Below are 12815 nucleotides of genomic sequence, written 5' to 3'. Positions count from 1 at the left end.
ATGGGTTGCTTTCTCAATTACCTTATTTTGAACAAAAATATGCTGTTTGGGGAAAAAATATCAGCCTGAAACCACTTCAATCAATGCTAGTTTTGGATACTTACAAAGGTCACTTGATGGAAATAGTTTTTAAAAAAAGCAGGCGCAGTACTACAATATTGATTCAGTAACTTTTCTTGAGGGCATAGCCTCACAATTCTAAGTGTTGAATGTTGTTTTAAACAAACCTTTAAAAGATCATTTTTTTAAAAGTAACGAACTAAGTGGTTATATTGTTGGCATAAAAAAATAAATACCTTCTAAAGGCTTCGAATAGACATTTTTCCCAAGAAGATATACAAATGGCCAAGAAGCACATGATGAAAGGATGTTCAACATCATCAGTCATCAAAGAATTGCAAGTGAAAACCACAGTAAGATACCACTGCATCCCCACTAGGACGGCTAAAATCAAAATTACAGACAATGATAAGCGTTGGCAAGAACATGGAGAAATTGGAACCACGATGCATTGCTGGTAGGAATGTAAAATGACGCAGCTGCCTTGGAAGACAGTTGATCAAGTTCCTCAAAATGTTAAACATAGAATTATCACACGACCACTCTTAAGCCTCTAACTAAGAGAAACGAAAACATATGTCCACACAAAAATGTGTACATGGATGTTTGTAGCAGCATTATTTGTAATGGTCAAAAAGTGGAAGCAACCCCAGTGTTCATCAACTAATGAATGGATAAACAAAATACGGCCTATCCACACAACAAAATATTATCCATCAATAAAAAAGAAATAAAGTTCTAATAGATGCTACAACATGAATGAAGTTTCAAAGCATTATGCTAAGTGAAAGAAGCCAGTTACAAAAGGCCACAATGGCGTATGATTCTATTTATATGGAATGCACAGAAAAGGCATATTCTTAAAAATATAAAGTAGATTCGTGTTGCCAGGAACGGGGGAGGGGGGAGAAGAAGGAAGGAGGGGTGGGAGTGAAGAATAGGGAGTGACTGCTAATGGTACGAGGTTTTATTTTTGGAATGATGAGAACATTCTGCAATTAGATAGTGGTGATGATTGCACAACTCTGTGAATATACTAGAAACCACTGAATTGTACATTTTAAAAAGGTTAATTTTATGACATGTAAATTATATCTCAAAAAAGATGTCACTAAAAAAATAAACAACTTCCGGGTTGATACAGAATAGCTGGCTGGGCACAGTGGCTCACACCTGTAATCCTAGCACTCCGGGGGTCCGAGGCAGGAGGGTCACTTGAGCTTACGAGTTCGAGACCAGCCTGAGCAAGAGTCAGATCCCATCTCTACTAAAAAATAGAAAAAATTAGCCGAGCATGGTGGCACACGCCTATAGTCCCAGCTACTTGGAAGGCTGAGGCAGAAAGATCACTTGAGCCCAGGAGTTTGAGGTTGCTGTGAGCTAAGCTGACACCATGACACTCAAACCCAGGCGATAGATCGAGACTCTGTCTCAAAAAAACAAACAAACCAAAAAAACCCAAACAAACAAAATAGCCAACTCTCTTTAGACAGTATGGGCAATGATATATGCAGAACTCAGAGAGTTGATGTAAAAATGTCTGGTGATGAGAAGGACACAAGGATGCAGATGTCAGAGATGGGAGGGAACAGTGCAAATGTTTCATAAACTGGGAGAGTCTGGGAAAAGTTGTATTTTTAAGCTAATGTATTATGTTATATAGTGTGTGATTTAAAATGTCACTAAAATAATATATTAATTATTGTCCTAAAATTTACATGCTCAAATTATCTTTTTCTTTTTTTTTTTTTTAGCAATGCTCCTCATTGGGAGAACGAGGATGCCTTATGTTTCAGACACACGTTGTACATATCGGATGCCAGCTGTGTGTTAGGCACCAGGTTGTGTCCTTGGGATAGGACACTGACACTCACTCCAGACATGGTTCTGTCCTCACCAGGGCTTACAACCTCATTAGTATCAATCAAAGAGGAGATCAAGTTTGAGGTCATTTTTATAAAAAGTTTGTAAAACTGATGATAACATCTTATAAGGGTTATTCTTAATCTTTTGGAGTCACGGGTGTTTGGAGAGTCAGAAGAAAGCTATGGACTTTCTTTCCATAAACATGTGAATTTGCTCAGTGGTGCAAATTAAGCATCTTCTTTCAGAAAGTTCAGGTATACGACCCCCGCCCCGCCCCGTGCACCTGCCATGCCCAGGCTGGATTTCCTACTTTGAGATTGTTCTTTTCCAAGTCCACTGGCACTTGGACACATTCTCCAGCTCCCATGACACATAAACAGTGAGCGAGCACCTCAAGAAACGGACACCTGGAGAAGATTCCAGATGATGTGGGCCCCAGGAGATCCACGGAAGGTCACTGTGGAGGGGAGTCGAGGGCCTTGCAAATCCCCTTCCCGCTGCAACCTGGAGGGGTCTGCTTTTACCTGGCTTGTTTTTAGGTTTTCACCTACGCTCCACTTTGAAGAAAGCTTTCCACTGGTTAGAAAGTCCCCGAACCCCCTTCTTGTGCGTACAAATGAAGAATGGGGGCTTGGACAGGCTTACGCAGGTGAGCCACCCGAGAGCATATGTTGGGGCACCAAGGAAGCAGTGATGAGCCCAGAGCTCCCCAGCTCAGGCAGTGCCAGCGCTGTCCCCCAGGGTCCCCCAGGGCGTGAACACGGCCTGGGGCTGAGTGTTTAAGGCACTAGTGCAGAAAGGGTTTTTCTATACCTACAGGTAAAGAGGAAGTGGGAGGGCTCAGAGGCCACCCTGGTGACAGCCAACACAGATAAAGGTGCCAATGGGGACTGAATGTTTACAAACCTTGGGTGGCAGGAGCCAGAGAGCTCAGAGTCCAGGGGCCATGGCAGGCGCTGTGTCTGCACACACTGGCAGGTCGAAGTTCAGGTGACTAAAACCTGTCAATCTCTGCCTTACAAATCTCTCTCCATATTCCCAAAGCATCGTACCCTCTGCCGACACTGCCTCACATTTTCCCACTCCCTGTCCTCCTCCTGTCATTCGGCCTGGCCTAGATGGCCCAAGGGCAGGAAGGGGAGAGAAAAGGGAGAGTCAGAGGCGCAGGGATTAGAGAGATTCAGGAGTGGTTTAGGAAAGGGATTAAGAGCTCCTGCTCTGAATCTGCTCTGAATCACTGACTCCTCTCTCGGCTATAAGAATCTCCACCTTCCGAAGAGGCAAGAAGGGCATCCTGACCTCAGGGCAAGAATTCAAGAGGCCTGGGCTGTGGTCCCTACCCTGTTGTAACTGGCTGCTGTGACGCCCATCGCGGGAATGAGGAAGAGCCGTCTGGCTCAGGTGAGCCAGGCATGAGTGTGTTGGGGAAGGAGGGATCACATCTCACCAGCCAAGGGAAACGTAATTTTCTACCTTTGGAATTTGAGGACACAAGGAAGGGAAACAAAATGAAAAGCATCTCCCTGCCCTGGGGGGATGGGGCATCAGGTTGAATTGGTAAATTCTGGGAGATCAGAGGATGCAAAGAATTCCAGAGGCTGTTGTGGGGAGCTCGGGTGTCCCAGGGCGTGGGGTGTGAACTGAGCCTGGAAGGAGTGAGTGGATTGGGGAAGGTGGACGGGGCTGGCATGCCAGGCAGGACACAGGACGTGAGCAAAGGTCTGATGGGGACCGGTGAGCAGACCAGGCCAGCTGGGGTGAAGGGCTGCGTGTGGGAAATAGGGGGAGGTTAAGGTCGGGTTGTGGAGGGCCCTGAATAGTAAATTCAAGGATCTGGACTTGCCTGGAGGCATTGGGAGCCTCCAAGGGAACCAGAGATGGGGAGAAGAGAGGCCCTTGGGTGATAGGAAGTCATATTGGGTAACAAGGCTTGGGCTGGAGCAGGGGCCACAGAAAAGGGAAGGAAGGAATGAGAGGCATGAAGAAAGAATCTGCAGGACTGAGTGATGGGCAAGATAGGAACAGAGGAAAGCGGAGGCGTGGAGAGAGGGGAGGCCACGCCAAGGTTTCCAACCTGAGAGTGCGGGGGAGCAACAGCCGCAGGAGAGAAGGAGCAAGACCCGCAGGAGGGGGGTGGTTTGGGGTCAGAAGAAGACGAGTTTATGGAGAGCACGACACAGGCTGGGATCTAACACTCACCTGGCAGGGGGTCCCGGGGGCAAGGGGCTCGAGTGCGAGTCAAGGATGCGGAAGGAGATTCAGGAAATTGACTTACGCAACCTAAACGACCGACTGCTTCCATCAGCCCTACACCTCCTAAATCCATCCGAACACCAGCCTCAACACGGAGAACGTAGAAGCATCCAGTTGATGTGCAGACACTGTCCAGGAGCCTCAGTCATCCTGAATTACACGATTTATTCACACTCAAAAGGCCTGGACTACAGCAGTTCTCTCCTATCTGCCCCTGGGAGGCGAAGCTCTCTGTGCCCACCCACTGGACACGCTGAGTCTGATGGCACTTCCACCAGGTAGCCTCAGCTGCAGCTCCCTGCCCTGCAGCCTTCAGGATAAAGCGCCAGTGGCTTTCAGAATAATATCCCCATGGCCCAGCCTCCGGGCTGAGTCTTTCCTTACTGGCCACGCCCACCTCCCACAGCCTTTTGCCACCCTTCGCTGCACCTGAAATGAGTCACTCAAACCAGCCCTCTCCACCTCTCTGCTGTTATTTACACTCTTCCGTGACCACAACCACCCTCCCAAGTTCCCACGGCATATCCTGCCTGTCCTTTCAGAGCTTTGCCCGATGCCACCTCCTCTGGGAAGCATTCCCAGACTGCTCAGCCAAAAAGCATCTCTCTGTCCTCCAATCTCACAAAACTTGGTGCCTCTGTTGCGCTACCAAAAGTCTCCACCTTGCCCTACAGTTATTTATCTTCATGTATTACCTCCCCCGCCAAACTATAAACTCATTGAGGACAGATGTAGTCCCTCAAATCTGGGGACAAAAGACTATACCTCAAGAGTGAAGGGAGTGGCTAACGGGAGAAACAGTCAACAGATGTCTAGAATGAATTGCAAATGAGAAAACTAAGGCTCAGATGGGTTCCATCACTTGGCAGTGTCAGACGACAGAGTCAAGACTCAAACCCAGAATCCAGCACGGTGGCTCATGCCTAGCACTCTGGGAGGCCAAGGTGGCGGGGGGGGGGGAGTCACTTGAGGTCAGGAGCTCGAGACCAGCCTGAGCAAGAGCGAGACCCCATCTCTACTAAAATTAGAAAGAAATTAATTGGACAAACTAAAAATATATAGAAAAAATTAGCCGGGCATGGTGGCGCATGCCTGTAGTCCCAGCTACTTGGGAGGCTGAGGCAGGAGGATCGCTTGAGCCCAGGAGTTTGAGGTTGCTGTGAGCTAGGCTGACGCCACGGCACTCTAGCCAGGGCAACAGAGTGAGACCCTGTCTCAAAACAAACAACCAAAAAGAAAACAAAAAAAGACTCAACCCACATCTCTCTGACTCCAAACTCACCTTTGCTGGGACGATGGCTGCGACATTTTACGGAGGATCCTCACGCCGTCAAGTGCTTCTCTCAGTGACCCTAATCAGGGAGGCAGTACCAGTTCTTCATCTTCAGATGAGAAAAAGGAGGCTCGGAAGAGGAAAGAGACTTACCCCACGTCCCTCCCGAGCCCTGGCTCTCTGTCCTCTCACCCGGGCTGACAGCCGGCCCGAGCTGGGGGCCACCGCCTGTCATGAGCCGAGGATGGGAACTGAAACCTGTGGTGAGCCACCAATGGCCGCTTCAGTTGCCAGTGACAAACTCTGGTGGCAATAGCCAAGGGCATGTCACCGGATGCTGCTAAGAGCCCCTGCGAAGGTGCAAGGCCAGAGGCATCAGATCATGTGTAACCCGCCTGGAACAGGAACTGGGGGTGGGGAGGGTGGCAAACCTGAGCAGGGCGAGAGGAGCTCTGACTCCAAATGCCCCTGAGGGACACAGAGAAGTACGTGAGGTGCCAGAGGGCGTGGGGGGCGTGGGGAAAAAGAACATTAATTTGTTTATTTATTTATTTTTTTGAGACAGAGTCTCACTCTGTTGCCCTGACTAGAGTGCCGTGGCGTCAGCCTAGCTCACAGCAACCTCAAACTCCTGGGCTCAAGCTATCCTCCTGCCTCAGCCTCCCGAGTAGCTGGGACTACAGGCATGCGCCACCACACCTGGCTAATTTTTTCTATTTTTAGTAGAGACAGGGTCTCACTTTTGCTGCGGCTGGTCTTGAACTCCTGACCTCAAGCGATCCTCCCACCTCGGCAGCCCAGAGTGCTAGGATTACAGGTGTGAACCATGGAGCCTGGCCAAGAACGTTAATTTAGAAACCAGAAACCTGTGCCGCTCAAGTGGCCAGGACGGCTGCAGGGGCCACTCTCTCCCAGGTGAGAAATGAAACTCCTGGATGAACACAGCCCCAGCTGGGGGCAGAATTCCCAGCAGGCCCCCTGCCCCCGCCCCACGTGCACCAGTTCGACTGTGACAGCTTGCGGGGGGCGGAGGGGTCTCAGAGAAGCAGGTGGAAGACCCTCAGAGAAAGAAGGGGCATGAGAGGGGGGGACCGCCCTAAATTGTTGGGAGAATCGGCCCAATTTAAAGGAAGACCAGTCCAGGAGACCAGAATGAAACCAGCGGCAAGTTGGAAACCCTGGCAGAGGGGGATTCCTTGGATTCCTGTGTCCTTAGTGAGTGACCCTGCAGAGTCCGCGTGGGTGGACTGAGAACATAAAGGGGAGAGAGAACCCGAGACGGGGAGATGTTAGGGCCCCTCGGGCAAGCTGGAGAAGGGGCATAGCAGGGGTATGGGCTGTTGCTGATCTTAGTTCTAGCCACGCCGACTGGCTGCCTTATAGGAGCAGCAATCACCTTAGCACTGGGAAAAGGTAAGAGCTGGGGAAGACCCCAAAACCAGGGCAATGTCCACCCTGAAGCCCTCCCCTAGTCCACCTGGAGGGCCTCCTGGAAACAAAAGTCTGCTCACATCAAACTGCCCACGGTGCCAGGTTAGGTAGAAGTGCATGGGAATACGCAGCCTCGAGTCTGCTCGCTTAATCAAACTGTCATCGTGAGTAATAATTATAACTTGGGAAACAGTGGAGTGACTCAAAGGGCTGTCCCCTCCCCCCCGCCACCCCCTTGCTTGCTGCACACAGTGTTAAGAGGCCCAGAAAGCGGAGCCACCATTTCCTCCTGCCTGTCAGCTCTGCACGCTTCGCGTGACCTCTCAGACACCGGGGCCTGATGGGCATTCGGGGACGGTCTCCTTGCCCGGTAAAGAGTTCACTGGGCCCGGCCGCTTCTAAAACACAGTCGAGTGGGAGGGGACGGGGGGAAGTAAATACTGGTGTATCCCTGGTGTGTGTCTGGGGACAGCGCCCAGGACAAGCTATGTGCTGCCTCTCAGAAGGTGGCCTATATCCTCTGGGGGGGTGGGGGGGAGTGCTTCTCAACCAGCCCAGATATAGCCGTAAGTGTAAGAACATAGGAGAGCACACACTTATTGGATGCCTACTGTGTGCCTGTTAAAGGACTGAATGTTTTTCCTACAGTCGAGGCTATTAAGCTGGTGCATAAAACCATCTGGGATGTAAAAATATGAAATAGTCCATACTCGTTGGTAAATGTCCCCTGCCGGCCCCCTGAAGGCCTGCCTCCTCCACACCCGGGCTCCCCATGGTGCCCGAACCCTGTGACCCTAGCACAGCAGGAGGCCTCGCTGATACGTGCCCAGGCTTTGGAATATTACTCTTTGATATTTGAATATTTTGGATATACTATGTCACTCCATCCTCACCCAGAGCCCCGTTGTCATCTCCTTCCTACAGATGGAAAGCCAGGGCTACGTGACCTGCCAAGGTCAAGGAGGGAGTCCCAGAGCTAGGCTGGACCCAGGCAGATGGACTCTGATCCTGAGTTCTTGACCACTGACTGCCTGGTGGTGAAAGCATACTGGTGCTGCAGAGATGGCCACCACTGTCCCTGCCCTCCTCCTTCACCCTGGCATTGACCCAAACTCCACCAGAGACTCTGCATCCCCAAGCTGGCATCATTTCTCTTTATTACCATGCGTTCAGTGCCAAGCACGTCACAGTTGTGCAGCTTTATGCCGGACACCCACGTGACCAACCTTGGCTCTCCTTTCACCTGGGAGGCCAGGGTCACATGGTCCGGACACACATGGGTCTGGGCAGGGGAACACCGGCGACTGAGTGACATACTACTCAGGGTCCACCCCACGGTAGTCTCCCTCCCTTCCGTGTTCTCACCAGCAGTTTTACTTGTCCTTGCAGTATTCAGGGCACACGGAGCTCCTATCATCACCACAGAGAGCTAAATGCCAAGGGACCTAGACTTTTCCCAGGGTCCTCTGCACAAGGGAACATGGCCCTGGCTACGGTGGGAAGGATTAGCCCAGCACAGGTAGGAGTCTGTGTCTGTGAAAGATGCATGATGCTGGGAAAGTTGCACATAAAAGCTCCCTCTCTGAAAATCTTGTTTAAGTTGGACACTAGGATGAATTAGGTCCACCCCAGCTGGAGATATGGGAGGTACAACGCCGTCTGAAAGACCCTCTTGGTCCCCAAACTGCACCCGCACGGATGTTTCCTAGACGTGGAATGCTATTTCCCTTGAGAACCTGCAAGGGCTCTACAGCCACATTTAGGAAATGCTAGGATGAGCCAGCCCAGCGACACACATATCTTTTCTGCAGGACTTATCTTAACCTTGACCGTGCAAATATGCAAGACCCCTCTCCAAGTAGGGGCTCATTTGAATGTTTCACCAGCGGAAACCTCTCACTCTCTCATGGCTAGAGTGTCTCTGAACACTGCAGATGCTGACCTAAGGCCCCAGGGACAAAATGCTTATCACTGGGCAGGGGGATGGGGATGTAGCCCCTGGAAAGAGGGACCATTTGTAACCCAGCAGTTTCCACGAGGGAAACACACTTTCCATTTCCTCTTTCTCTCAACAAATTCTTAACTCCTTCCGGGTTCTATTGCAGGAGGCCCCGAATTTGTTCCTACAAATGCTCCCACTGAAGTCAGAATTCGGTTCACAAGGCACTTTGACTTCGTCTCTTCCCGAGTCGGAGTTTTCTAATAAGGAACTCACGATAGAACTGGGAATCACGACGGCAAATTTCATGGCGCGTTCGTCTGTGTCAGGCACTGAGCTAGGTGTTCTACCTAGATTCTCTCCTTTGAGTCATTCACATTCCCCTTCAGTGAATTCTAATTCGAGCCACTCCCTCTCTGCCCACCAGCCATCGCCATCCTCGGAGGAGACAGTGGGAAATTTCCTCCCCTCGGAGCAGGTCCTAGGGAAAGGGGACGCCAAAGCTGAAACATAATGCAAGCTCCTCCTCCCCTCCCAGGGCTGACCTGGTCTCTCGCGTTCCCCCTGAGAGCCCGGAGTGCTGGGTAAATACAAACGGAAGTACATGTTCCTCACACACTCCGCGGACGCTGTTTGCTCACCCCTGTGAAGGTGCTCCAAGTATTAATACGCACCGCTCTCCCTTTAGCACTCGCCAGGCAATTTACATACGTTACCAGGGATCTCCCAGTGCCCTGGACAAACAGGTACTCTTGTCCTCATTTCACAATCTGAGGCTCAGAGAAGCTAACTGGTTATGTAGATTTGAATCCAAGACTGTTGGGCTCCAAAGTTTCTTTCTAAAGGGCCACCCCCCTTCGCCTGTGTGAATGAATAAACTGACCAAGGAATTGATTTTTCGTATATATAATAACATGATCAGTGAATGAGCTCAAAGATGGAATCCGGGAGGAATGGTGACAAGCTAAATGTGTCCTGAGCCTGTTCTCGGGGTGCCAGGGCAGTTCTCAGCCTTTCCTTCCCAGCATGGCACTGACCCCAGCTTGCCAGATAAACGCAGGACACTCAGGTAAATTTGAATTTCAGGTAAACAGTGAATGTTTGGGTATGAGTATGTCCCAAATATTTCATGGGACGTACTTATACTGAAAAACTATTCAGCTCTTATTCGGATCTGAACTTCCTGGGTTTTTATTTGCTGAACCTGGCAGCCCCATCCTCACGCTGGGAAGTCTCTTGCCTGGCTCAGGTCTCCGGTGTTGCTCCGACAGGAGTTGCCATGGCAGCCTGAGAGGCCTTCCCAGGCCCTTCTGGAGCTGCCTCCACACACCTCTGCAGCTTCCCCTCGCCCCTGCACTCTCTGGGCTCCCAAGAAGCAGAGCTACTTTCAGTTTCCTGGATGCGTCATGCTGCCTTTAGCCTCCGGTCCCTGCACTTGCTGTTCTCTCTCTCCTTCCCTCACCTGGCTAATCCCTATTGATCCGTGACTCTCCACTGAGAGTCACCTCTGCCAGGAAGCCTTCCAGGCCATCACTGACCGGCTCCCCCTCCAGCCCTTCAGCACCGTCCTATGGCAGCTCCCCTACATGCCCACCCCCACCCTCACCCCCACGCTGCCCTGGCGAGCAGAGGCCATGCCACAGGCACCATGTCTCCCCACGCCCAGCCCCTGCGCCTGGCTGCAGGCGGGAGGCTGGTGAGAGCTTCTTGGGTGAATGAAGGCGGACTGTCCCGCCAAAGCTGGGTCTCTCTCAAATGAATGTGCCTACTTCCTTCTGCCCTTCTGTCTCTAGTCACTTTCCCATCCCTGCTTCCTCCTCCTTCCCCTCCCCCCAGTGTGGTTGTGAAACCCCGGGCTCAGGCCAGCAAGGGGGGTGGGGGTGGGCAGAGAGCAGCCAGCGCCCAGGGGTCCCTGCTGCCCACGGCCTGGTCAGCGGCCCAGCCCCAGCCACAGGTCCTGACAGCTCTTCCGCCTCCGGCTTCCAGCCCCTCCTGGCTCTGCCTCCTCTGAGCACAACTTTCTGTTCTTGTTCTCCCACTGGCCCCTTAAATTAGCCGACTGGGGTCTCGCTCCCAGTTCGGGGTGTGGGGAGACGCGGTGCCCCGTCACCGTCACCGGCCGGCCCAGGGCTGGGGCAGGTGGTGGGGCTGGTAAACATCCCCCATATGCTGCTCCGTGGCACCCGCAGAAGCTTTGCCCACGCACAGCCTGACAGCAGCAGGCAGCGGAACTTAACCCTTGGGCGGCGCTGGGAAGGGGGCGTCCGAAGGAACCTGGGTGGCCAGCAGTAACTTTATCCCCGCCGCGCACACTCACGCACACACACAGCAGAGTTGCGCTTCTGTCCCCCTGGCAGAGCCCTGCGTGCTCCGGGGAGGGCTTGATTCACAAGCCGCCCTCTCAGGGGTAAGACATGGCTGCAGGAGGAGTGGGGGGCGGGCTGGCGGAGACCGGACCCCCGGGGGGCTGCAGGGCCCGGCGAGGGAGCAGGGCCGGCGGCCGCGAGCCCGGCACAGGTTCCAGGGCGCTCTCCAACCCGACGCGCCCGCACTCCGTCGCCCCAGCCTCCCCGTCCAACTACGTTAAGAGGACAAAGAAGGAGAAACACCCTTTACTGTCACATTTACTCCCAAAATAGAACACCTCTCCCCCCGCGGAAGGGGAGCCAGCTCCGGGCGTGCACAGCGCCCGCGGCTCCGATTTCCTGGGTGCCTCGCCCCTTCTGGGAACTCCCAGGCTCGTCCAGGTGGCCGGTCCCGCAGTCCTCGTCCCCCCGCCCGCCCGGCCCTGCCACCCGGGCCACCCTCCAACTTCTGCCCCGCGCGGCGCTCAGCCCCGGCTGGCGGGAGGGGACTCACCCAGCGAGGCGCGGCCCGGCGACTGCTCCTCGGCTTGGCCAGGTGAGTCGGGCTGTGGCAGGCACAGGTGAGCGCGGCCCGCGGCAGGTAGGGCGCCTGGCGGCTCCGGAGGCTGCAGCTGAGTAAGAGGCTGACAGGTTTGTGTTCCCCTTCTTCCTCCTCCTCCTCGTTGTTAACCACACCCCTGCCGCTCTCCTCCCCACTTGCTTAAAGGGTGGGGTGTGTCGTCTGTGTGGCTGCTCCAGCCTCTTACCATAAACTCTGAAATAGACGCTGCCACCAATTCCCCGGGTTGCCCGGCCACCTGGGGGGGCCATGTCTGCCATCCCTCCGCCCCAGATGGGATCCTCGGATGTCACATGCCCCTTGTGAGCACAGACCGGGCAATTCCTACCAGCCCCCTCCTCCTCCTGCTCCACCTGCAGCCGTTTGGAGGCAACACTTCTCAGGTTGGTTTTTGCTGGAGTTGGAGACTGTTACCTATACTGTACTCTCAGCACCTGTGTCCCTGTCGCTCCACATCCTAGAAGTGGCCACAGTCCCTTTTCAGAGCTTGGAAAATCAGGTGAATACCACCAGCGGTTTGGACAGAACTGCTCCAGGTCCCTGAACTCCAGGGCCCAGGTCCCTAAGCTGTGACCAGGCAGGGTCAGAGGGCAGTCCACGAACAGTGGAGAAGTTACAGCCTCTTCCTGGAGCCCCGTCTGCACGTTGGTCCACCTGGCTGCCCAGACAAGGGGGCTGCTGCCCTCTCTGCTCAGGCCAGCGGCGGTAAGACCTGAGGCAGGTGCTCAAGGGCACTTAGCAACATTTCTTCCCTCTCTCTAGGAAGATTCCAGACTTTCTCCTGAGCGGGAGGTGACCTGGACTTGGCATACGGCCAAACAGCCGGGGTGGACTCAGCGTCACCCACATCCTCAAAGGCCCTCTCCAGAGCCCCTGCCCCAGGCTTCTTTATTCTGTGTCCTGCAGGCGGTGGGGGTCTGACTCCCAGGGCTGCCCCGTTGCGCAGTTCTAGAGAATGCTATTCACAGCGTAGTCTCTGAGAGCGGTGCCCCCTGGAGTTGTGCACAGTATTTGGTGAGCCAGCACCCGGCGAGCTGGTCCTGAGTGCCAACACTGCACTAAGGAAGC

General features: G+C 53.3%; 1 protein-coding gene across 1 annotated transcript in view; it reads right to left on the bottom strand.

The window, feature by feature from the left end:
* Positions 1 to 11781, bottom strand: part of PTK2B (protein tyrosine kinase 2 beta) — a 119633-nt gene extending 107852 nt beyond the window's left edge. Inside the window, exon 1 of the mRNA XM_012663020.1 lies at positions 11682 to 11781. The gene's annotated coding sequence lies outside the window, so the exon portion shown is untranslated. The remainder of the gene's footprint in view (positions 1 to 11681) is intronic.
* Between the last annotated feature and the right edge of the window lie 1034 nt (positions 11782 to 12815).

Source organism: Propithecus coquereli, unplaced genomic scaffold (genome assembly GCF_000956105.1).
Source record: "Propithecus coquereli isolate 6110/MARCELLA unplaced genomic scaffold, Pcoq_1.0 Scaffold79, whole genome shotgun sequence".
Classification (NCBI taxonomy): Eukaryota; Metazoa; Chordata; class Mammalia; order Primates; family Indriidae; genus Propithecus; species Propithecus coquereli.
Note: the sequence above shows the minus strand (reverse complement) of the source record. Positions and strands in the feature narration are given on the sequence as shown.